Source organism: Chiloscyllium plagiosum, unplaced genomic scaffold (genome assembly GCF_037043375.1).
Source record: "Chiloscyllium plagiosum isolate Xiang-an unplaced genomic scaffold, Cpla_swu_hap1 HiC_scaffold_46, whole genome shotgun sequence".
NCBI classification, from domain to species: domain Eukaryota; kingdom Metazoa; phylum Chordata; class Chondrichthyes; order Orectolobiformes; family Hemiscylliidae; genus Chiloscyllium; species Chiloscyllium plagiosum.
In genome coordinates this window covers 812,852-839,735 of record NW_028270184.1, presented here as the reverse complement: position 1 = coordinate 839,735, position 26,884 = coordinate 812,852, and the positions used below count along the sequence as shown (strand labels likewise).

Genomic DNA, 26,884 nt, shown 5'->3' with positions numbered 1-26,884 from the left:
GATTTATCAGGACATTGCCTGGTATGGAGGGAAGGTCTTATGAGGAAAAGCTGAGGGACTTGAGGCTGTTTTCGTTAGAGAGAAGAAGGTTGACTTAATAGAGACATATAAGATAATCAGAGGGTTAGATAGGGTGGACAGGGAGAGCCTTTTACCAAATATAGTGACGGCGAGCACGAGGGGGCATAGCTTTAAATTGAGGGGTGATAGATACAGGACAGATGTCAGAGGTAGTTTCTTTACTCAGAGTAGTAAGGGTATGGAATGCTTTGCCTGCAACGGTAGTAGAGTCGCCAACTTTAAGTACATTTAAGTCATTATTGGACAAGCATATGGACGTACATGGAAAAGTGTAGGTTTGATGGGCTTCAGATTGGTATGACAGGTCTGCAACATTGAGGGCCGAAGGGCCTGTACTGCGCTGTGATGTTCTATGTTCTATACTAATATCTGGAATGAGCAGAGATAGAAATATTGGATAGGCTAGGCTTGTATCTGCTGCAGCTTAGAACAATGAGAAGCAACTTGTTGAAGATTATAGCATCCGGAGGGGTCTCGACAGGATCAATGAAGGGAAGATCATTCCTCTTGTGAGAGAATCTAGAACTAGAGGTTTAGTAACTGTTTAAAAATTATGGGGTTACCCATTTAATACAGATCAGAGGCAAAAATATTTGCTCACAGAGGAAACTGAATTGAATTTATTGTCACATGTGCATCTTTAGCCCGAACTTTTCCCAAAAAGGCAATGGAAACTGAGTCTTTGAACATTTTTCAAGTCAGGAGGCAAATAAGGGTATCAGAGGTAGGCAGCAATGCAGATTTCAGGTTACAATCAGATCAGCCATATGTTTACATGTTCCCACCTTGCTATGTATTGTGGCTTCTCCTTACAATACTGGGTACTGTCTTAACCACATACAATCTTGGTTGTAGAATTTTTTCCCAATAATTCCTCCTTTTCACTGTTGGTCTCTTACATGTACACCTTGTCAGGCTTCAGCTCTGGAAACTTTTTTGTTCAGTGTCTATTGTTTAAAATTGAGCCCACCTGTTTCTTCATTCTTCTTCTTTTACTATCTTGTGGTTGTTTTATGTAATTTAAGGCCTGATGTGTTAGAGATGGAAACTATGTCCTCAATCTCTCAGCAATGCTGATAGTGATAGTTCATTCTGAGGATCAATAACTCAACAGAACAAGATTTCGGTCTTTATTTCTCTTCAATGAAGCTTTAATTGTTCATACCCCTCTCTCAGCCTCAGTTTGCTTGAGGACAGCAAGGTGAATTGGTAAGATGATTCAAGTCATATTCATGTGTGAAATTTTGAAATTTCTCATCAGAAAGTTTGGGGTGCATTGTCTGACATTACTATATCCAGAAACCTATTAATGGAATAAATTCTTTTGAGGGATTGGATGACTGTAACTGTTGTGATACTATACAAAGTTAACTTCAATGCATTTTAAATAATCAATAACTACACAGAACATTTTTCCCTTAAACACAAAAGAAATTAATTTCCAGGCACACCCATAGCCTTGATGGAAAGGTGGTAATAAGTTTTCTTTATGTTCAGCACAAGGAACGTAGTTAGAAATCATTTCCTCAATGGAATGGAGAATACCTAGCCATCAAAGTAATTGTTGCACCCTTGCGTGGCACTTTGTAATCCCCAAATGTCTGATGACATTTATGAAGCCTATCAAGCTGAAGTGCTCTTCATAGGACTAATTTCTATTGGCTGGACTGTGTGCTTGACTCCTTGCTCAGAGATAAATCCACAAAGATTTTTGAACAGCCTTGGGACAGGAATACCTGTATATATTTCTTGTTGGCATGGTAACCAGTGAAAGAACTCCTTGTCGGTGAATCTTTTTGATTTCAGCTTTAACTGAAGTGTGCAGGCGACTTTCCTCAGCATGAATAAGCAGATCAATTTAGCATTGGGTGATGTGAGATTGTGTCTTCAGTTTGCCCAATCCTGACAACAGTTTTGGGAATTCACTTTAAAATTAAGTCATTTTTAGCATCAGCAATCTCAACAACCTTACAGGCCCACCTCAGCTCCAAACATTCCTTAAGGGTCTGAATGGTAGCATTTCTTCTTTAATATTTGTACTTAACCAAGCACTGGCCTTTACCTTTTAATGAAGTTGGAATTTGATCACTAATAGTGGAAACTGAATTTGCTTGAGCCATTTTAGTTGCGCCCGTAATATGGAAATGATGGCTCCTGTACCTAATCGTGAGATGTCTATGTGCTTCTAGTTTAAAACTAGAATATTTGCTTTCAGTGTCATTTTTTTTCACAAAAGAATTTGATAATTTTTTTGTCGTTTTTCAACCTCTTGTATGGAGCATTAATTTAAGAATTTCTCCCATTATTTTCCATTGTTTGCATTTTAAAACAAACTGCTTTAAAATGACCCACTTTTCCACAGCTGAGGCACACTGCATCTGTTTGTGAGGCTTGTTCGTGCTACACCAGAGGCATTATAAAATGGTGAGTGACATGCTTTTTCCTGTTTCAGCAGGTTCAGAATTACATGCACTTTCTCCTTTGGGGGCTTAGAATGGGCCATCAATTTTCCTTCTAAAGTATACTGAATTCTGTTAAGTTCAGTTTGCCTCATAATTTAACCACATTCTCCAGAACTAAATGGTTTAGATGAGAATATAGAAGGCATGGTTAGTAAGTTTGCAGATGACATCAAGTTTGGTGGTATAATGCACAGTGAAGAAGGTTATCGACAATTACAAAGAGATTTTGATCAATTGGGTCAATGGGCTGAGCACTGGCAGATGGAGTTTAGATTAGATTCCATACAGTATGGAAACATGCCATTTGGCCTGACAAGACCACACCGGCCCTCCGAAGAGTAAAACACGCAAAGCCATTCCCCTACATTTACCCCTGACTAATGCACTTAACACTATGAGCAATTTAGCATGGCAAATTCACACTAACCTGCACATCTTTGGATTGTGGGAGGAAATCAGAACACCCGGAGGAAACCCACGCAGACACGGGGAGAATGTGCACACTCCACACAGACAGTGGCCCGAGGGTGGAATCGAACCCATGGCGCGGACAGGCAGCAATGCTAACCACTGAGCCACCATGCCACCCAATTTGCAATTTGGACAAATGCAAAGTATTGCATTTTGGTAAAACAAACAAAGGCAGGATTTATACAATTAAAAGTAGGGCCTTGAGCAGTGTTGTAGAACAGTGAGATCTAGGGGTTCAGGTACATAACTCTTTGAAGTTTGCATCACCTATAGATGGGTGATTAAGGCAGCACTAAGAACACTTGCTTTTATTGCTCACACCTTTCAGTATGGAAGTTAGGATGTCATATTGAGGTTGTACAGGACGTTGGTGAGACCTTGCCTTGAATACTATGTCCAGTTCGGGATGCCCTGCTATAGGAAGAATACGATTAAGCTGAAGAGGGATCAGAAGAGATTTACCAGGATATTGCTCGGAACGGAGGTTTGAGTAATGGGGAGAGGCTGGGACTTGTTTCACTGGAGCATAGGAGGTTGAGAGGTGACCTTATAGAGATTTATAAAATAACGAGAGGTACAGATGAGGTGAATGGCAGGTATCCTTTCCCTAGGGTGGGGAATTTCAAGACTAAGGGGCATATTTAAAGTGAGAGGAGAAAGATTTAAAGACGAGGGGCAAACTTTTTTTACACCAAGTGTGGTTCGAGTGTGGAATGTACTGCCAGAAGAAATAGTGGATGAGAGTACATTTACAATGGTTAAAAGATATTTAACTAAGTACATGAATAGGAAAGGTTTGGAGGGATATGGGCCAAATGCAGACAGATTGGACTAGTTTAGTTTGGGATTATGGTCAGCATGGACTAGTTGGACTGAATGGTCTGTTTCCGTACTGTCTAATTATGAATGCATAAACCATTTCCCGGCTATGATTTGTCACTTGCCTCCCAAACAACAATCCAGTTTGGAAATCAACTCTGTCTTCAAACCTTCCAAAGTGCAGTTCTCTGCCAGCCTATTGAGGTCATTTCAATAACATTTCCATGCTTTCGCCTGGCCTTTGCTTCTGTCAATTAAACTTTGCCCGTTCAAAATTTAAATTCTGACAAACAAGGAAATGCAAGTCAAATGCATAGAACGCTCCTTCAGAGGAAGCTGTAGTCTCATCAACTCCCTTGCTAACACCTTATTAGCAATACTGCCCACTGTAATGTACTAACCTGGCATCCCCTATTTAAGTTTGAAGCAGTTCAGTACCTGGTGAACCTTGTCTTCCATTCCTAGGCCTGGTGTGGTCCTTAAATTGCCTGGCATGTTTCTAGAAATGCCGGATTAGCTTCCACGCTTCCCCTGAAACCTCGAGTTCTCCTTACACTGCCCCACCATTCGCAGCTTTGAGTCTTTGCGAACAGCGGTTCTATCGTGGGCATTGCTTTCTAGCTCACTGCTACTGCTCCTGTACAATTTTCCCAACATCTTAGTAAATTCTGTCACTTCCTCTTAATTGCCTTACCTTCAAGGTTCTGTTGGTTTTGCCATTTATTTTGGCCTCCTCCAATACCTCCGTATTATCTATGAATGCTTCAGATATTAAACTTATTATAACCGCCCCCTCCCCCCAAGTCTTTGTCCCAATCATATTCGAACTCTATTCACTTGATACATCAGTGGTTCAACTAGAAGGCAAGTAAAAGATAAGCACTAAATACTGGCATTACCAGTGACAGAATGGATTTTAAACATACATGCATCATTCAAGCTTATAAAAATCACTCACGTAAGATTAACTGTGATTTGCAGCAAACACCATGAGGCACTCAGTGATTAATCCTTAGGCATAGTCACTTGGGGTGCTGGGACTTCCTGTCATTATTTAATGGTCCATCCTCAGCAAATAAAAGCTTATGATTAACCATTCTCAACTGCATACACACAGAGTCTTCACTGCACGTGGGCAGGTCATGAACTACAACATACATAGTTATTGCCACAAGAGCCAGCCTCTAGCACCTACTTACATATTCTGTGCTCTTTTGTAGAAACCAGGCATTGGATTTCATTAAAATATTCTTAGTTTGTTCTTTTGACATTGATCCAAACACCAGTTGCTCTTCTGTAATGCATCAATTAACTACGAGCGTGCGTATCTCCCAGCTAATATACCATATAAGGCGACACTGTGAAGGGCCCTCCATTCCATCACCCCCTGCACAAGGCCATAAGACAAAGGAGCAGAAGTAGGCCAATTGGCCCAGTTTGGCCTGCTATTTCATAAAACGGCTCATCTGATAATCCTCAACTCCATTTTCCTGCTTTTTTGCCATAGCCCTTTATTTCCTTACTGATTAAAAATCTTATCAATCGCAGCCTTGATTGTCGTTAATGGCCCAGCCTTGACTGCAGTCTGCAGTATATAATTCCACAGATTCACTACCCTCTGGGAGAAGGAATTCCTCATCTCTGTCTTAAATGGGTGACCCCCTTATTCGGAGACCACACCATTGGTCATATACTCTCCCAGAAGGTGAAACAAAACTCTACACCTGTCAAGCCCCCAAGATTCTTGTATGTTTCACTAAGGTCTCCTCTCATTCTTGTAAGCTCTAACGAGTACCAAGTCCAAGCTACTCAACCTCAGAAGAAAATTCCTCCACATCTGGTATCAGCATATTGAACCTTCTCTGGACTGTCTCCAATATCAGGACATCTTTCCATAGATAATGGTCCCAAAACCATTCAGAGGATTCTACCTTGGTCTGACTCGCATTTTGTATAGTTTTAGCACAACCTTTCTATTTTTATACACTTTGAAATAAGATCCAAAATTCCATTTGTCTTTCTTATTACCCACTGAATTTGGATGCTGGCTTTTTGACATTGATGCATAAGGACCCCCCAAATGCCTTTGTACTGCAGCTTTCTGTAGTTTTCCTCCTCCCCACCACTGAAATAATAGTCAACTCTTCTATTCTTCCTGCATAAGTGCAGAGTCTCACTTTTTCCATTCTAATGCATCCGCCAATTTTTTGCCAAATCAATTCATCTGTCTATACCCCTCTGTCGACTCTGTTATAGAGTCAGAGAGATGTACAGCATGGAAACAGACCCTTCGGTCCAACCTGTCCATGTCGAACAGATATCCCAACCCAATCTAGTCCCACCTGCCAGCACCCGGCCCATATCCCTCCAAATCCTTCCTATTCATATAGCCATCCAAATACCTCTTAACTGTTGCAATTGTACCAGCCTCCGCCACTTCCTCTGGCAGCTCATTCCATACACGTACCACCCACTGCGTGAAAACGTTGCCTCTTAGGTCTCTTTTAGACCTTTCCACTCACACCCTAAACCTATGCCCTCTAATTCTGGACTCCCCGGCCCCAGGGAAAAGACTTTGTCTATTTATCCTATCCATGCCCTTCATAATTTTGTAAACCTCTATTAGGTCACCCCTCAGCCTCCGACACTCCAGGGCGATTTCTACTTATCTTCCCACCTATTTTTGTCTCGCCTGCAAATCTGGCGATATTACATTCATGGTTCTCATTCAAGTCACGAATAAGTATTCTACGTTATGGTGGCCCCAGCATGAATCTGGGGCATGCTACTAGTTATAGACTGCCACCCTGACAGTCTAATTGTAACCCTGTCTTCTATTAGTTATCCAGTTCTCTATCCATGCCAATGTTCTCTCTCATTGCACTGTTTAATAACAGTATGTGCAGTGTCCTATTGAATGCCTTTTGGAAATCCAAATACACCTCATCAACTGGCTTCCCTTTATCAATCCTGCTTGCTCCCTCCTTAAAAGGCCCGAACAAATTTGGCAAACAGGTGTGAAAGAAGTTGGAGTCACTACATAAGAAAGAGGAGAAGCCATTTTTTTTGTCTACCTGCAGCCCCTGACCCTGAGGCTCAAAATAATGTGGCCTTTCCCCAATTAACTCCACAAAAATAACTGAGAACATCTTCAGGTTGCTATAAGGACTGACCTGTTTCATTAACACTTGACAGCGAAGGCAGCTATTCACCTCTGCCTGCACTGACACTGTCCTACATTACACGAGCTACTCAACAATCACTTCAGATCTTCCATCATCTGGATGTAGGTTTGCTCACTGAGCTGGAAGGTTCATTTCCAGACGTTTCATCACCCTCATAGGTAACATCTTCAGTGGGCCTCAGGCGAAGCACTGTACATTGACTCCTACATTCTATTTGTGTGTTTGGGTTTATTTGAGTTGGTGAAGTCATTTCCTGTGGTGATGTCATTTCTTGTCCTTTTTCTCAGGGAGTGGTAGATGGGGTCTAACTCGATGTGTTTGTTGATAGACTTCCGGTTGGAATGCCATGCTTCTAGGAATTCTCGTGCGTGTCTCTGCTTGGCTTGTCCTAAGGTAGATGTGTAATCCCAGTCGAAGTGGTGTCCTTCCTTATCTGTATGTAAGGATACTAGTGAGAGAGGGTCATGTCGTTTTGTGACTAGTTGATGTTCATGTATCCTGGTGGCTAGTTTTCTACCTGTTTGTCCAATGTAGTGCTTTTTACAGTTCTTGCACGGTATTTTGTAAATGATATTAGTTTTGCTTGGTATCTGTATAGGGTCTTTCAAGTTCATTAGCTGCTGTTTTACTGTGTTGGTGGGTTTGTGGGCTACCATGATGCCCAGGGGTCTGAGTAGTCTGGCAGTCATTTCAGAGATGTCTTTGATGTAGGGGAGAGTCGCTAGGGTTTCTGGATGCGTTTTATCTGCTTGTTTGGGTTTGTTGCTGAGAAATCAGCGGACTCTGTTCATTGGGTATCCATTCTTTTTGAATACACTGTATAGGTAATTTTCCTCTGCTCTGCGTAGGTCCTCTGGGCTGCAGTGTGTGTTGGCTCATCAAAATAATGTTCTGATGCAGCTTGGTTTGTGAACGTTGGGATAACTGCTTTGCAGTTCAGTATTTGGTCTGTATGTATTGTTTGCCTGTAGATGCTGGTTTGAAGTTCCCCATTGGCTGTGCGATCTGCTGCAACGTCTAGGAGTGGCAGTTTGTTGTTGTTTTTCTCCTCTTTAGTGAATTTTATGCCAGTAAGGGTATTATTGATGGTCTTGAAGGTTTCCTCTAATTTGTTTCGTTTAGTGATGACAAAGGTGTCATCCACGTAGCAGACCCAAAGCTTGGGATGGATGGTTGGCAGGGCTGTTTGTTGAGTCTCTGCATAACTGCCTCTGCTAAGAACCCGGATATCGGAGAACCCATGGATGTTCCATTGGTTTGTCTGCAAGTACCATGCAAGAACTGTAACAAACACTACATTGGACAAACAGGCAGAATACTAGCCACCAGGATAGATGAACACCAACTAGCCACAAAACAACATGACCCTCTCTCACTAGTATCCTTACATACAGATAAGGGATAGCATTACAGCTGTGCTGAGGGAGGATATTCCCGGAAATACATCCAGGGAAGTTATTTGGGTGGAACTGAGAAATAAGAAAGGGATGGTCACCTTATTTAGATTGTATTATAGACCCCCCAGTAGTCAGAGGGAAATTGAGAAACAAACTTGGAAGGAGATCTCAGCTATCTGTAAGAATAATAGGGTAGTTATGGTAGGGGATTTTAACTTTCCAAGCATCGACTGGGACTGCCATAGTGTTAAAGGTTTAGATGGAGAGGAATTTCTTAAGTGTGTACAAGACAATTTTCTGATTCAGTATGTGAATGTACCTACTAGAGAAGGTGCAAAACTTGACCTACTCTTGGGAAACAAGGCAGGGCAGGTGACTGAGGTGTCAGTGGGGGAGCACTTTGGGGCCAGCGACTGTAATTCTATTTGTTTTAAAATAGTGATGGAAAAGGATAGACCAGGTCTAAAAGTTGATGTTCTAAATTGGAGAAAGGCCAATTTTGACGGTATTAGGCAAGAACTTTTGAAAGCTGATTGGAGGCAAATGTTTGCAGGTAAAGGGACGGCTGGAAAGTGGGAAGCCTTCAGAAATGAGATAACAAGAATCCAGAGAAAGTATATTCCTGTCAGGGTGAAAGGGAAGGCTGGTAGGTATAGGGAATGCTGGATGACTAAAGAAATTGAGGGTTTGGTTAAGAAAAAGAAGGAAGCATATGTCAGGTATAGACAGGATAGATCGAGTGAATCCTTAGAAGACTACAAAGAAAGTAGGAGTATACTTAAGAGGGAAATCAGGAGGGCAAAACGGGGACATGAGATAGCTTTGGCAAATAGAATTAAGGAGAATCCAAAGGGTTTTTACAAATATATTAAGGACAAAAGGATAACTAGCGAGAGAATAGGGCCCCTCCAAGATCAGCAAGGCAGCCTTTGTGTGGAGCCACAGAAAATGGGGGAGATACTAAATGAATATTTTGCATCAGTATTTACTGTGGAAAAGGATATGAAAGATATAGACTGTAGGGAAATAGATGGTGACATGTTGCAAAATGTCCAGATTACAGAGGAGGAAGTGCTGGATGTCTTGAAACAGTTAAAGGTGGATAAATCCCCAGGACCTGATCAGGTGTACCCGAGAACTCTGTGGGAAGCTAGAGAAGTGACTGCTGGGCCTCTTGCTGAGATATTTGTATCATCCTTTTCACCGCAGAGAGTGGCGCGAGCTGGGCGGAAGTGAGGTTGGAGCGCAGAGCTGGTTGGGAAGGTAAGTGATTGATATTTGAGTGGGTGTGTTCTAGACCCCTCCCATCCTCCTCCTCTAACCTAAGTTTAAAGTCCACAGGTAAGCTACTCAGTGTTCATGTTTTGGAGACGAAGTGTAGAATAATGGCAGCGCAGGCAGTGGAATGTTCCTCCCGCAGGATGTTTGAGGTAGGGGTGACCACCGATATCCCTGCCGACTTCGTCTGCAGGAAATGCAGTCAGATCCTGCTCCTCACAGAACGAGTTAGGGAACTGGAACTGGAGTTGGATGAACTGAGGATTATTCGAGAGGCTGAGAGGGTGATAGATAGAAGCTACAGGGACATAGTTACGCCAGAGAACAGAGGTAGCTGGGTAACAGTTATAGGTGGGAAGGGGAGGAAGCAGGCAGTGCAGGGATCCCCTGTGGTCGTTCCCCTCAACAATAAGTATACCGCTTTGGATACTGTTGGAGGGGACGGCCTAGCAGGGGTAAGCTGTAGTGATCGGGTCTGTGGCGCGAGGTCTGGCTCTGAGGATCAGAAGGGAAAGGGGGAGAGGAGGAGAGCGCTAGTTATAGGAGACTCTTTAGTTAGAGGGACGGACAGGCGGTTCTGTGGACATGGGCGAGACTCTCAGATGGTTTGTTGCCTCCCGGGTGCCAGGGTCCGAGACGTCTCGGACCGTGTCTTCAGAATCCTTAAGGGGGAGGGTGTGCAGCCAGAAGTCGTGGTGCACGTTGGCACCAACGACATAGGTAGGCAGAGGGGTGGGGAGGTCATTCAAGAGCTCAGGGAGTTAGGCTGGAAGCTAGGACAGACAGAGTCATCAAAGCTGGGTTGTTGCCGGTGCCACGTGACAGTGAGGCAAGGAATAGGGAGAAAGTGCAGTTGAACACGTGGCTGCAAGGATGGTGTAGGAGGGAGGGCTTCAGGTATTTGGACAATTGGACTGCATTCTGGGGAAGGTGGGATCTGTTCAAGCAGGACGGGTTGCACCTGAACCAGAAGGGCACCAATATCCTGGGGGGTAGGTTTGCTAGCACTCTTCGGGGGGGTTTAAACTAATTTGGCAGGGGGATGGGATCCGGACTTGTGGTCCAGCAAGTAGGCTAGCTGTTTGTCAGGATGTCCAAGAATGTAGGGAGGCTGTGGAGAAGGTAGCACTGACAGGGAATACTTGCGGACACAGAGATGGGTTCAAGTGCGTATACTTCAACGCAAGGAGTATCAGAAATAAGGTGGGTGAACTTAAGGCGTGGATCGGTACCTGGGACTACGATGTTGTGGCCATCACGGAAACGTGGATAGAAGAGGGACAGGAATGGTTGTTGGAGGTTCCTGGTTACAGATGTTTCAGTAAGATGAGGGAGGGTGGTAAAAAAGGAGGGGGGTGGCGTTGCTAATTAGAAATGGTATAACGGCTGCAGAAAGGCAGTTCGAGGGGGATCTGCCTTTGGAGGTAGTATGGGCTGAAGTCAGAAATAGGAAAGGTGCAGTCACCTTGTTGGGTGTTTACTATAGGCCCCCCAATAGCAGCAGAGATGTGGAGAAACAGATTGGGAAACAGACTTTGGAAAGGTGCAGAAGCCACAGGGTAGTAGTCATGGGCGATTTCAACTTCCCAAATATTGATTGGAAACTCTTTAGATCAAGTAGATTGGATGGGGTGGTGTTTGTGCAGTGTGTCCAGGAAACTTTTCTAACTCAGGATGTAGATTGTCTGACCAGAGGGGAGGCCATATTGGATTTGGTACTTGGTAACGAACCAGGACAAGTGATGGGCTTGTTAGTGGGTGAGCATTTTGGGGATGGTGACCACAATTCTGTGACTTTCACCTTGGCTATGGAGAGATGGGTGCGTGCAACAGGGTAGGTTTTACAATTGGGGGAAGGGTACATACGATGCTGTAAGACAGGATCTGAGGAGCATAAGTTGGGAGCATAGGCTGTCAGGGAAGGATGTCGTGGAAATGTGGAACTTTTTCAAGGAACAGATATGACGTGTCCTTAATATGTATGTACCTGTCAGGCAGGAAAGAGATGGTCGTGTGAGGGAACCTTGGTTGACGAGGGAGGTTGAATGTCTTGTAAAGAGGAAGAAGGAGGCTTACATAAGGTTGAGGAAACAGGGTTCAGACAGAGCAGTGGAGGGATACAGGATAGCCAGAAGGGACCTGAAGAAAGGGATTAGGAGAGCTAAGAGAGGGCATGAAAAATCTTTGGCGGATAGGATCAAGGATAACCCAAAGGCATTTTATGCGTATGTGAGAAACATGAGAATGACGAGAACGAGGGTAGGTCCGATCAAGGACAGTAGTGGGAGACTGTGTATTGAGTCGGAAGAGATAGGAGGGGTCTTGAATGAGTACTTTTCTTCAGTATTTACGAACGAGAGGGACCGTATTGTTGAAGAGGAGAGTGTGAATCGGACTGGTAAGCTAGAGGAAATACTTGTTAGGAAGGAAGATGTGTTGGACATTTTGAACAACTTGAGGATAGACAAGTCCCCCGGGCCTGACGGGATATATCCTAGGATTATGTGGGAAGCAAGAGAGGAAATTGCAGTACCGTTGGCAATGATCTTTTCGTCTTCACTGTCAACGGGGGTGGTACCAGGGGACTGGAGAGTGGCACCAGGGGACTGGAGAGTGGCGAATGTTGTGCCCCTGTTCAAAAAAGGGAATAGGGATAACCCCGGGAATTACAGGCCAGTTAGTCTTACTTCGGTGGTAGGCAAAGTAATGGAAAGGGTACTGAGGGATAGGATTTATGAGTATCTGGAAAGACACTGCTTGATTAGGGACAGCCAGCACGGATTTGTGAAGGGTAGGTCTTGCCTTACAAGTGTTATTGAATTCTTTGAGGAGGTGACTAAGCATGTGGATGAGGGTAGAGCAGTGGATGTAGTATACATGGATTTTAGTAAGGCATTTGATAAGGTTCCCCATGGTAGGCTTATGCGGAAAGTCAGGAGGCATGGGATAGAGGGAAATTTGGCCAATTGGATAGAAAACTGGCTAACCGGTCGAAGTCAGAGAGTGGTGGTAGATGGTAAATATTCAGCCTGGAGCTCAGTTACAAGTGGAGTTCCGCAGGGATCAGTTCTGGGTCCTCTGCTGTTTGTCATTTTTATTAATGACTTGGATGAGGGAGTCGAAGGGTGGGTCAGTAAATTTGCAGACGATGCGAAGATTGGTGGAGTTGTGGATAGTGAGGAGGGCTGTTGTCGGCTGCAAAGGGACTTAGATATGATGCAGAGCTGGGCTGAGGAGTGGCAGATGGAGTTCAACCCTGCCAAGTGTGAGGTTGTCCATTTTGGAAAGACAAATAAGAATGCGGAATACAGGGTTAACGGTAGGGTTCTTAGTGAAGTGGAGGAACAGATGGATCTTGGGGTCTATGTTCATAGATCTTTGAAAGTTGCCACTCAGGTGGATAGAGCTTGTAAGAAGGCCTATGGTGTATTAGCGTTCATTAGCAGAGGGATTGAATTCAAGAGTCGTGAAGTGATGTTGCAACTGTACAGGACTTTGGTTAGGCCACATTTGGAGTACTGTGTGCAGTTCTGGTCACCTCACTTTAGGAAAGATGTGGAAGCTTTGGAGAGGGTGCAGGGAAGATTTACCAGGATGTTGCCTGGAATGGAGAATAGGTCGTACGAGGATAGGTTGAGAGTGCTAGGCCTTTTCTCGTTGGAACGGCGAAGAATGAGGGGTGACTTGACAGAGTTTTATAAGATGATCAGAGGAATAGATAGAGTAGACAGTCAGAAACTTTTTCCCTGGGTACAACAGAGTGTTACAAGGGGACATAAATTTAAGGTGAAGGGTGGAAGGTATAGGGGAGATATCAGGGGTGGGTTCTTTACCCAGAGAGTGGTGGGGACATGGAATGCGCTGCCTGTGGGAGTGGCAGAGTCAGAATCATTGGTGACCTTTAAGCGGCAATTGGATAGGTCCATGGATGGGTGCTTAAGCTAGGACAAATGTTCGGCACAACATCGTGGGCCGAAGGGCCTGTTCTGTGCTGTATTGTTCTATGTTCTATCGATAGTCACAGGTGAGGTGCCGGAAAGCTGGAGGTTGGCAAATGTGGTGCCACTGTCTAAGAAGGGTGGTAAAGACAAGCCAGGGAACTATAGACCGGTGAGCCATCGGTGGTGGGCATGTTGTTGGAGGGAATCCTGAGGGGCAGGATGTACATGTATTTGGAAAGGCAAGGACTGATTCAGGATAGTCAACATGGCTTTGTGCGTGGGAAATCATGTCTCACAAACTTGATTGAGTTTTTTGAAGAAGTAACAAAGAAGATTGAGGAGGGCAGAGCAGTAGATGTGATCTATATGGATTTCAGTAAGGCATTCGGCAAGGTTAGATCTCATGGAATACAGGGAGAACTAGCCATTTGGATACAGAACTGGCTCAAAAGTAGGAGACAGAGGGTGGTGGTGGATGGTTGTTTTTCAGACTGGAGGCCTGTGACCAGTGGAGTGCCACAAGGATCGGTGCTGGGACCTCTACTTTTTGTCATTTACATAAATGATTTGGATGCGAGCATAAGAGGTACAGTTAGTAAGTTTGCAGATGACACCAAAATCGGAGGTGTAGTGGACAGCGAAGAGGGTTACCTCACATTACAACAGAATCTGGACCAGATGGGCCAATGGGCTGAGAAGTGGAGTTTAATTCGGATAAATGCGAGGTGCTGCATTTTGGGAAAGCAAATCTTAGCAGGACTTATACACTTAATGCTAAGGTCTTCGGGAGTGTTGCTGAACAAAGAGACCTTGAAGTGCAGGTTCATAGCTCCTTGAAAGTGGAGTCCCAGGTAGATAGGATAGTGAAGACGACGTTTGGTATGCTTTCCTTTATTGGTCAGAGTATTGAGTACAGAAGTTGGGAGGTCATGTTGCGGCTGTACAGGACATTGGTTAGGCCACTGTTGGAATATTGCGTGCAGTTCTGGTCTCCTTCCTATCGGAAAGATGTGTGAAACTTGAAAGGGTTCAGAAAAGATTTACAAGGATGTTGCCAGGGTTGGTGGATCTGAGCTACAGGGAGAGGCTGAACAGGCTGGGGCTGTTTTCCCCGGAGCGTCGGAGGCTGAGGGGTGACCTTATAGAGGTTTACAAAATTAAATGGGGCATGGATAGGATAAATAGACAAAGTCTTTTCCCTGGGGCCGGGGAGTCCAGAACTAGAGGGCATAGGTTTAGGGTGAGAGGGCAAAGATATAAAAGAGACCTCATGGGCAACGTTTTCATGCAGAAGGTGGTACGTGTATGGAATGAGCTGCCAGAGGAAGTGGCGGAAGCTGGTACAATTGAAACATTTAAGAGGCATTTGGATACATGAATAGGAAGGGTTTGGAGGGATATGGGCTGGGTGCTGGCAGGTGGGACTAGATTGGATTGGGATATCTGGTCAGCATGGACAGGTTGGACCGAAGGGTCTGTTTCCATGCTGTACATCTCTATGACTCTATAAGGAAGGGCACCACTTCGACTGGGACAACAAGTCCATTTTAGGACAAGCCAAACAGAGAGACACACGAGAATTCCTAGAAGCATGGCATTCCAACCGGAAGTCTATCAACAAACACATCGAGTTAGATCCCATCTACCACCCCCTGAGAAAAACAACAGGAAATGACATCACCAACCCAAAGAAACCCAAACACATAAAAAGCAAGCAGGAATCATGTACTGTGCTTCGCCTGAGGCCCAATGAAGATGTTACCTAGTAGGATGATGAAACGTCTGGAAATGAACCTTCCAACTCAGCAAGCAAGCCTACATCCAGAACATCAACCTGACCTACAAATCTTCTCAAAACTCGCTTCCATCATCTTTTGGAACAAAGAAGATGCAAAAAATCCAGTGATCTAATTTTCACCACTAGCATTTCTGCTTCACACAAGCCCCTTCCCAGCTTACTTTATCTCACCCTATTAACATAACCGTTCATTGTTTTCTCATCTACTTAACCAGTTTCCTGTTAAACTTGACCCTGCAGTGACACACACAAACTGAGTAAAAACATTTAACATTTGAGGTTTGTAGAAGCCAAGTGAGATCAGCTAACACCTAGAATCAAACCAGGAATAGCCCTGAAAATTAGACCATGTAATAAGGATTATATTGGCGCAGCTCGCCCTGTAATCCCATAATTCCCTACATACTACCAGCTCAATCTGAAGCATGTTGCAACATTTTTTTAAAAATTTCAATTCCAGCATACTGGTGAGTGTAAGATTAAAAAGACTACTGGCTCAGAGGCACAAACACATGGGTACTGACAGCAAAACAAAGTGGGAATCACAGTTCCAAGCAGACATCAGCTCTGCCCTGACAATGTCAAGTTATGAAAGATTAAAGAGAAGGTTCCTGAACATGTTAATCCATGCCCCATTGTGTCATTTTCCTTCCTTGGGTAACCAAACACAATTTTACATCTGGGTAGCGCTCAGCAACAGGAAGTGAACACGGTTCAGAGCTCTTAATTAAATTGTAAACTGTGACAAGACAGCAGAAGGAGAAGTGTGGGCAGTTACAACTGAGAAAACAGACACAAGATGCCAGCTTCAAGCTCAGTCTGCTGAGTGAGCTGAGAACAGGTTACATGCTGATGAGAACATGTCAGGAGATGTTTGGCGTCCTCACAGTCAGAGTTAATGAATCTGGACAGGGTTCTCATTCTTGACCAAAACCAAAAAAATTGCAGATGCTGTAAATCAGAAACGTAAACATAAATTGCTGGAAATGATCAGTAGGTTTGGCAGCATCTGTGGAAAGAAATCAAAGTTAATGCTTTGGATCAAGTGATCCTTCCTCAGAACTCAAGGGGTTCTGAGGAAGGGTCACTTGACCCAAAACGTTAGCTCTGATTTCTCTCCACAGATGCTGCCAGGCTTGCTGATCTTTTCCAGCAATTTCTGTTTTTGTTACCATTCTTAATCCCATACTTGAGGAATGTGTTCGAATTCCTTTTTTGCATTGATTCTTTCAAAGTGGCAAGACCATACACAGACATCAAGCAGGGGTCAAAAATGCAACATATCACTCCCTGAAGTTTCTCATTGCTGGAACCATTCTGATAACCTTTCCTTGGTCTCTCACTGAAGCATCACCATGGCAACCAGAACTATACACAATACTCCAGTTGATATCTAATCAGTGCCTTAAGTATATTCACCTGCTGTCCAGGAACATGGAAAGAGGAGGATTGGCTTCAACTAGGTGCACTCTCTTCAATTCAACATAGAGATAATTGCCCAGGCTCTCTCAATCAAACAGCAACTTGATCAAGGTCAGTTAGGTTTCATGGAATTGTCTGAGGTTTGGAGAGTAGACAGTTGTCAGAACTTGAAAGACCTCCATTTGGAAAGAGTATGCATAAAATACTTAAGGACGTGAAACTATCTCACTATTTCCTATGCAATCCACTCAAGCATGCACTGACCAAATGTTTGACTCCACAGCAGCAACAACACAGTAGATGCACTCACATAAAGCCCACAAGCCAGATGATGTACATCTTGGAGATGGGAGTCACGAGGGAAGGCTGATTCTGGTATGTAGGTACTTGAGCACCTGACAACTGCAGGAGGCAAAAGTGCAGCATGAAACCCTCACACATGACTTTTGTATTTTTTTTAAAACACAAACGGTGTAGATGAGCTCACACAGAACATAGAGACAAGCTGTGGCACATTCATTTTTTTTAAAGATAGCCATCCAGCCATCCAAATTAGCACACACTTGCCATCAATTTCTCTCCATCTCCACTCTTCCACTTAGTGTGCTTTTTGTGAACTCAACGTATGGCCTTAAAATCACCCAGAAATACCCACATCCACTATGTTCACTGTCTCCCTATCTTTCACCACAATAAATCAAATCAAGCCAGAAAGCACATGAACGTGGCAGAAATATCTTTGAAACCTGGGACCCTCATGGCATGTGGGTGTCACTGGCAAGGTCAGCATTTGTTGCCTGTTCATAATTCCGCTTAAACTGTGACTTACATGGTCATTTCAGACAGCAGTTAAGAGTCAACTACATTGCTCTGGATCTGGAGTCAGGCTAGGAAAAGATGGCAGTTTTCCAACCCGAAAGGACATTTATTATAGAGTCATAGAGATGTACAGCATGGAAACAGACCCTTCGGTCCAACCCGTTGATCACAGCAATAACAATTATTTCAGAGTATAGTTTTCAATTCCACATTTCTTTTCACATTAATTGCATTTAAATTTCATGTTGTGTTTTGAACCCATGCCCCCAGAACATTAGCCTGGGCCACTATGTCCAGCACTGGCTGCAGCTCTAACTTGCTAGGAGTTTCATCTAGAAATATAATTCTTATGACTCCTGCTTAGCATTGTAAAAACTACATCTTTTTATTTTCCTTTATTTTTAATTGTGAACTGAAATGGGAAAAGGGCTGTTTAAAAATAAAGGAAAGGAACTGCCGCACTTTAGAATACAAGTTACTGAAACGCATTGAGGTTTTGTTTACACCGTTGATTTGCAAGCCGTGCGGAAAGGTGAGATAAGAAGCACGGCACCAGGGAGAGGTTTGGCTGGCAATAGGTAGCTGATAGGTTTGTGCAATTGTGACCAATAATGGATGCCAAAGGCTATCAGCCTGCTGACAACTCTCTGATCGGCTCCTAAACAGCTGAACAGCTTTGGGTATGAAAGTTACAATCAGAGAAGACCCTAGATTGCTGGAATAGCAGCAAATGCGTCTCTCTCTCTACAGTATCTGAAGTCTGAAGAAAGCCAGTTATGTTCTCTCACTCGGTGCTGTAAGCTGTTCCCTTTAACCAGTAATGAAGAAATTTTATAATTAGCGTTCTGATTGCTCCATAGATGCTGTGAAGTGGCATATCTGGAGTAAGACTGAAGAACAGAAGATCTTGGAAAGCAAAAGGAAATCTCATCGAATCTTGTGGCCAGGTACAGGTTGAACTGTGTTCCTCCAGTTTTCTTCCCTCTACCATAACACATGTTTTTGTCTGAGAGAGTGTAGAAGTTTAAAAGACGGCGGGGTTAGAGTATCAATTAGTAAAATTATATGTTGATAGTTCATGGTTTTGTTCACAAAGCTAGTCAGTTTTTCCTGTTAACTTATTCCATTAGATTGGTAAATTAGGGACTTTGCGTACTTTGATTAGATCATTAACTTCTACAGTGACACCACGAACAGTGGGACTCAAGAACCATGCACTTTACCTAGTGGATCACAACAGTATTCCAATATAAAATGACTGAAGGTTGCAAACAGCTTGCAGTCAACCCCCAGTCATTAACAGTTATTGCACAGACCACCCCAGAATGAGGGCAGGCACATTAAAACTTGAACCAGTACCATTATAAGGACGTCACTACAACATTAAGAACTGTGTTTACAAGGCATCATTAGCATATTAACATGCTCCAAAGCATTTCACAAAAGCATAGTCAAATACTGTATTGTGTGGTACAGGTATTAGGATAGATGACCAAATCCTTGGTCAAAGGGAATACGTTGAAAGGAAAGGGGAGGAGATGTTTAGAGAAAGAATTCCACAATTTAGGGCCCAAGCAGTTGAAGGCAATGATGGAACATTGGGAATCATGGAATGTGCAAAAGGCAATAATTGGAAGAGCGCAAAGATCTTAAGAGGGATATTTTACAAAATAGTGTTAAACACATCTCTGTTGCTTGTTGTTTCTGAGCTGCAGCCTGTAACACAGCATATTTCAAACTGATAGCTAACCTATCACAGAGCAGGCTCAGCGTCTGTTTACATAACAATTGGATTCTGTGACCTTCAAGAGATCTGGTAGAATTTTCTCGCGTTGATTTCATCATGAACTACTTCTGCCATTTGTAAATCAGCAAGATGACAGGAAAGGTGTATTACATTTGGGTTCCAGTATAAAATAGTGTAAATCAATATTACTGAACACCACTAAAATGCCAGAAGATAGTTAAAATGCCTTTAGCTGCATCCGGAATGTACGAGCAGAAAAATTATTTTTTATTTGGCATTCCCCACTACACTTTCGAAGAATTGCATTTTTATAATGCTTTTCACAACCAGAGACTGGACATCTCCTCGCTTTATAACCAACTGAGGACATTGTACAAGTGTGATTGTTTTGTGGATAACCAAGACAATGTGAGAATGACCCAGATGATCTATTTTTAATGATGTTGATCGATGGATAAATATTAGCCTCAGAACACTGGGGAGAGCTCTTCCCCATTCTTCTTCAACATATCTCCACATCACCTTTTACATCAGCTCCACCAAAGGAGTTGGGCTCAGTTTTATACCTCACTACTTTTGACAATGCAAAGCAAAGGCAGGGTCTGGTCTAAAGCTGAATCACTTGCTGACACTTATCTACGAGATCAAGTCCCACCACAGACTCAAGTACCTAATCCAGTGTGATATTTCAGCGCAGCACTGAAGGTGGTAGCACTGAGAGGGGTACTGAAGAGTTCTGACTGACAACATGGTCCATCATACCCATCTAGATGAAATCTGGTATCAAACTAGAAAGCAAATCATTCACAATATTAAAACAGGAGAACCAAAATACTATCGCCAGCAACTGGCCTGAGCAACCTCACTTCCAACACAGATAGTAATATTCCACTCTCAGGATCTGACTTACCATGAGCAACCCCACAGGATATCTGCCAGTTAATATCATAGAAGGCACACTTTAGAATTTGAACGTGAACCCGATTGGCTGAAAAGACTTAAAATACATCATCTTTGTACACAGGTTAGTTCAAAATTAAAAAGAAACTCTATTGGCTTCAATCCAAACAAAAAGCTACCAAACTCCAGTCACTGCCCTCGGAGCCTCTTCTCCAACATCCTCCTGACTCACAATCAGCAAAGACTTCTGGACTTCAGTGAAATGTAGATCCCACAGGACGTAGTTAACTCTCTCACACACAATCCACAAAAGGAGTGCCTGCAGTCTGCCCTCCTGAACAAGGTTCTTCAAGAAAGGTAAATTTTATGAGGGTGGCAATCAAACCAGATTAATTATTACTTACCAGGGACAATTAACATATTTTTTGATGGAATCCAGCAAGCAACAATAATCAGCTCTCAGTTAGGAGATGGAAGAGAGTTTTAACTCACTGAGAAAGGATCAGATGTGGGAAGTAAGAGTGAAGAGGTTTAAAGATATAGCTGACAACTCAATTAGCCACATGCCTTCCCATCTCAGCACAAGCTGCCATCACCAACTCAGCCAAGATTGAATTAAATGGCAGAACAGGTTTGAGGGGTTTCCTGGCCTCCTCCTGCTCTGTGCAAGTCATTCCTGCAAAGGGTGTTCTCTAAGGATATAGTCAGGTTACTGTCATCTCTCATAGCACGGACTCAGTCTCAATCTCACACACAGAACACTGGAACCAGAAGAACCCATCACCAGGTTCCTGCTGAGCATTCGGTCCCATCCAATCTCTTCCCAAATCTCCCATATACCCCTTCCACCTTTTCCCATTACCTGCCTAAATTCCATAACCTCCAAATGAAGGTCTCAGGAATCTTGCTTGGTTCATGACAATCTCCCAACTTCAGCAGTTCCAGAATTGGTGCAAAAATTAAATCTGGGAAATTCCACATCACGCATCCAACTTGAGCCTGCTCACTTCAACTACAACATATCTATCAACTCGCCAAAGGAAAAGCTGAACCCGATCCTCCTTGAACTTTCCACAAACTGCACCCCATTCCACACCAAGTACCTCCCAAGACCAAATCCACCCATCCTCTTCCCAAAGAGTATTGCCATCAGTCCCTGCCGCCCTCTAGTTCCCACTCTCACCCCAGTAGCCCCCCACACACATTAATTTCCAAATTCCAAACGTTTCATACATTTCCCCCTCATCCCGTCGCCCCTACAACCCACAAACCGTCCCGCGCCTTTCCACCATCACCCCCACAAACCACAAACCATCCTGTGCCTTTCCACCATCGCCCCCACAAACCGGCCCGCGCCTTTCCACCATCACCCCCACAACCCACAAACCGTCCCGTGCCTTTCCACCATCACCCCCACAACCCACAAACCGCCCCGCGCCATTCCACCATTACCCCCACAAACCACAACCCGTCCTGCGCCTTTCCACCGTCGCCCCCACAAACCGCCCCACGCCTTTCCACCATCACCCCGACAAACCACCCCGCGCCTTTCCACCATCACCCTCACAAACCACCCCGTGCCTTTCCACCGTCACCCCCACAAACCACCCCGCACCTTTGTGTCACCTCCATAACCCAGAAACCGGCCCCCGCTTCTCCACCGTCACCCCCACAAACCACCCGCGTCTTTCCACCGTCACCCCCACAAAATGCCCATAGTGTTAGGTAAGGGGTAAATGTAGGGGTATGGGTGGGTTTCGCTTCGGCGGGTCGGTGTGGACTTGTTGGGCTGAAGGGCCTGTTTCCACACTGTAATCTAATCTAATCTAAAACCACCCGCGCCTTTCCACCGTCACCCCCACAACCCACAAACCGCCCCGCGCCTTTCCACCATCACCCCCACATCCCACAAACCGCCCCGCGCCTTTCCACCATCACCCCAACAAACCACAACCCACAAACCGTCCCGCGCCTTTCCACCATCACCTCCACAACCCACAAACCGCCCCGCGCCTTTCCACCATCACCCCCACAAACCATCCCGCGCCTTTCCACCGTCACCCTCACAAACCACCCCGCGCCTTTCCACCGTCACCCCCACAAACCACCCCGCACCTTTGTGTCACCTCCATAACCCAGAAACTGGCCCCCACTTCTCCACTGTCACCCCCACAAACCACCCGCGCCTTTCCACCGTCACCCTCACAAACCACCCGCGCCTTTCCACCGTCACCCCCACAACCCACAAACCGCCCCGCGCCTTTCCACCATCACCCCCACAACCCACAAACCGTCCCCCGCCTTTCCACCATCACCCCCACAACCCGCCCCGCGCCTTTCCACCATCACCCCAACAAACCACAACCCACAAACCGTCCCGCGCCTTTCCACCATTACCTCCACAACCCACAAACCGCCCCGTGCCTTTCCACCGTCACCCCCACAAACCACCCGCGCCTTTCCACCGTCACCCCCACAACCCACAAACCGCCTCGCGCCTTTCCACCATCACCCCCACAACCCACAAACCGTCCCGCGCCTTTCCACCATCACCCCCACAAACCATCCCGCGCCTTTCCACCGTCGCCCCCACAAACCACCCTGTGCCTTTGCACCGTCGCACCCACAACCCACAAACCACCCTGCGCCTTTCCACTGTCGCCCCCAAAAACCACCCTGCGCCTTCCCACCGTCGCACCCACAACCCATCCCGCGCCTTCCCACTGTCGCACCCACAACCCACCACGCGCCTTTCCATCGTCGCCCCCACAACCTGCCCCGCGCCTTTCCACCGTCACCCCCACAACCCACAAACCACCCCGCGCCTTTCCACCATCGCCCCCACAACCCGCCCCGTGCCTTTCCACTGTTACCCCCACAACCCGACCGGCGCCTTTCCACCGTCACCCCCACAACCCGACCCGCGCCTTTCCACCGTCGCCCCCACAACCCGACCCGCGCCTTTCCACCGACGCCCCCACAATCCGACCCGCGCCTTTCCACCGTCGCCCCCACAACCCGACCCGCGCCTTTCCACCGTCACCCCCACAACCCGACCCGCGCCTTTCCACCGTCGCCCCCACAACCCGATTCGCACTGTTCCACCGTCGCCCTCACAACCCGCCCCGCGCCTTTCCGCCATCACCCCCACAAACCACCCGCGCCTTTCCACCGTCACCCCCACAACCCACAAACCACCCCGCGCCTTTTCACCGTCGCCCCCACAACCCGCCCCGCACCTTTCCACCGTCACCCCCACAACCTGCGCCGCACCTTTCCACCGTCGCCCCCAAAACCCACAAACCACCCCGCGCCTTTCCACCGTCACCCCCACAACCCACAAACCACCCCGCGCCTTTTCACCGTCGCCCCCACAACCCGCCCCGCGCCTTTCCACCGTCGCCCCCACAACCCGACCCGCGCCTTTCCACCGTCGCCCCCACAAACCACCCGCGCCTTTCCACCGTCACCCCCACAACCCACAAACCACCCCGCGCCTTTTCACCGTCGCCCTCACAACCCGCCCCGCGCCTTTCCGCCATCACCCCCACAAACCACCCGCGCCTTTCCACCGTCACCCCCACAACCCACAAACCACCCCGCGCCTTTTCACCGTCGCCCCCACAACCCGCCCCGCACCTTTCCACCGTCACCCCCACAACCTGCGCCGCACCTTTCCACCGTCGCCCCCAAAACCCACAAACCACCCCGTGCCTTTCCACCATCACCCCCACAAACCACTCCGCGCCTTTCCACCGTTGCCCCCAAAACCCACAAACCACCCCGCGCCTTTCCACCGTCACCCCCACAAACCACTCCGCGCCTTTCCTCCGTCGCCCCCAAAACCCACAAACCGTCCTGCGCATTTCCACCATCGCCCCCAAAACCCACAAACCGCCCCGCGCCTTTCCACCGTCGCCCCCAAAACCCACAAACCACCCCGTGTCTTTCCACCGTCGCTCCCACAACCCACAAACCACCCTGCACCTTGCCACGTCACCCCCACAACCCACGAACCGTCCCGCGCCTTTCCACCGTCGCCCCCACAAACCACCCCGCGCCTTTCCACCGTCGCCCCCACAACCCGCCCCGCGCCTTTCCACCGTCGCCCCCACAACCCGCCCCGCGCCTTTCCACCGTCACCCCCACAACCTGCGCCGCACCTTTCCACCGTCGCCCCCAAAACCCACAAACCACCCCGTGCCTTTCCACCATCAGCCCCACAAACCACTCCGCGCCTTTCCACCGTCGCCCCCAAAACCCACAAACCACCCCGCGCCCTTCCACCGTCACCCCCACAAACCACTCCGCGCCTTTCCTCCGTCGCTCCCAAAACCCACAAACCGTCCCGCGCATTTCCACCATCGCCCCCAAAACCCACAAACCGTCCCGCGTCTTTCCACCGTCGCCCCCAAAACCCACAAACCACCCCGTGTCTATCCACCGTCGCTCCCACAACCCACAAACCACCCTGCACCTTTCCACGTCACCCCCACAACCCACAAACCGCCCCGCACCTTTCCACCGTCACCCCTACAACCCACAAACCGTCCCGCGCATTTCCACCATCGCCCCCAAAACCCACAAACCGCCCCGCGCCTTTCCACCCATCGCCCCCACAACCCACAAACCACCCCCCACCTTTCCACCGTCGCCCCCACAACACACAAACCACCCCGCGCCTTTCCACTGTCACCCCCACAACCTGCCCCCGCCTTTCCACCGTCACCCCCACAAACCGCCCCGCGCCTTTCCACCGTCACCCCCACAACCTGCCCCGCGCCTTTCCACCGTCACTCCCACAAACCTGCCCCGCGCCTTTCCACCGTCACCCCCACAAACCGCCCCGCGCCTTTCCACCGTCACCCCCACAACCTGCCCCGCGCCTTTCCACCGTCACCCTCACAAACCACCCCGCGCCTTTCCACCGTCACTCCCACAAACCTGCCCCGCGCCTTTCCACCGTCACCCCCACAACCCGCCCCGCGCCTTTCCACCGTCACCCCCACAACCTGCGCCGCACCTTTCCACCGTCGCCCCCAAAACCCACAAACCACCCCGTGCCTTTCCTCCATCGCCCCCACAATCCACAAACCTGCCCCGCGCCTTTCCACCGTCACCCCCACAAACCACCCTGCGCCTTTCCACCGTCACTCCCACAAACCGCCCCGTGCCTTTCCACCGTCGCCAAAACCCACAAACCGTCCCGCAAGTTTCCACCGTCACCCCCCACAACCCACAAACCACCCCGCGCCTTTCCACCGTCGTCCCCACAAACTGCCCCGTGCCTTTCCACCGTCGCCCCCAAAACCCATAAACCGTCCCGCGCCTTTCCACCATCACCCCCAAAACCCACAAACTGCCCCGTGCCTTTCCACCGTCGCCCCCAAAACCCACAAACCGTCCCGCGCCTTTCCTCCATCGCCCCCACAATCCACAAACCGTCCCGCACCTTTCCACCGTTGCCCCCATAATCCACAAACCACCCGACACCTTTCCCAGTCACCTGCCCACCACATGCCCCACACATTTCCTCTTCACCCCACACCCCACCCCATAATTTCCTCCTCACCACGTTTCTCCTTCAGCTCCCCCCATCACACATCCCACCCCGTACATGCCCTCTTCACTACCACCACACACCCTACTCATACATTTCCCCTCGCCCCATCACTACACATTCCGTAGTTTTCCCCCTCACCTCCTCCCCATCACGCGCCCCGTATATTTCACCCTCACGCCCCCCACTGTGCATCCCATACTTTTCCCCCTCGCCCACCCATTGCACTCCTTGTACACTTTCCCCTTACACCCCCATAGCACTCCCTGTACACTTTCCCCTTACACCCCCATAGCACTCCCTGTACATTTAACCCTCACCATCCACCACACTCCCTGTCCATTTCCTGTACATCCCGCACCCCCCACACATTTCCTGCTTCTCTTCCCTTGTCCCCACAATGTGACTGCACAACTTGTGCCTGCCCTGTGTCTCCCATGTTGACGGAGATGGATTGTGGATTCACATCCTCAATCATCATCAGTCCCTTCAGAACCTCACAGAAGTGACAGGATAGCAATGATGAGAGCCATTCAACCTCCCGTTTGATAACAACAGGCACAACAGCATCCCTCCGACAGTCCCCACTCCTGGAGGACACCCTTCCAGGCAGCAAACCTGAAATCTTCTGCCTCTCCTTAGCTGTGCTAATCATCAGGTAAGTTCACTCAACCACCAGGAAGACAAACATGCACTGGAACATCAATGCCAAATTAAGTCAACACCCTGGGTTCCAAGGCTCTCTCCAAAGCACAGCTGCCAACAGGCTGGTTGATAACCTATTGTGTGTGTCTATGACAGATCCGAAACACTTATGTAATTGACAACCTGCAATATCAACCACAAAAAGCTAAATGTGATCACTAAGACTGAGGAAAAGGGATTTAATATGCTGAAGAGGCACAAGCGCGATGGGCTAAATGGCATACTATCGTGTGCTAAGATTTGACAAAATAATCATTTCGGTTCATTTTTTTTCTGTTCAACCTCTGATTACGAATGTG

General features: G+C 47.1%; 1 protein-coding gene across 5 annotated transcripts in view; it reads right to left on the bottom strand.

Annotated features, from left to right (window-relative positions):
* The window catches only part of mark2b (MAP/microtubule affinity-regulating kinase 2b), a 193,215-nt gene that overhangs the window by 152,262 nt on the left and 14,069 nt on the right, over positions 1–26,884 (bottom strand). The window lies entirely within an intron of this gene.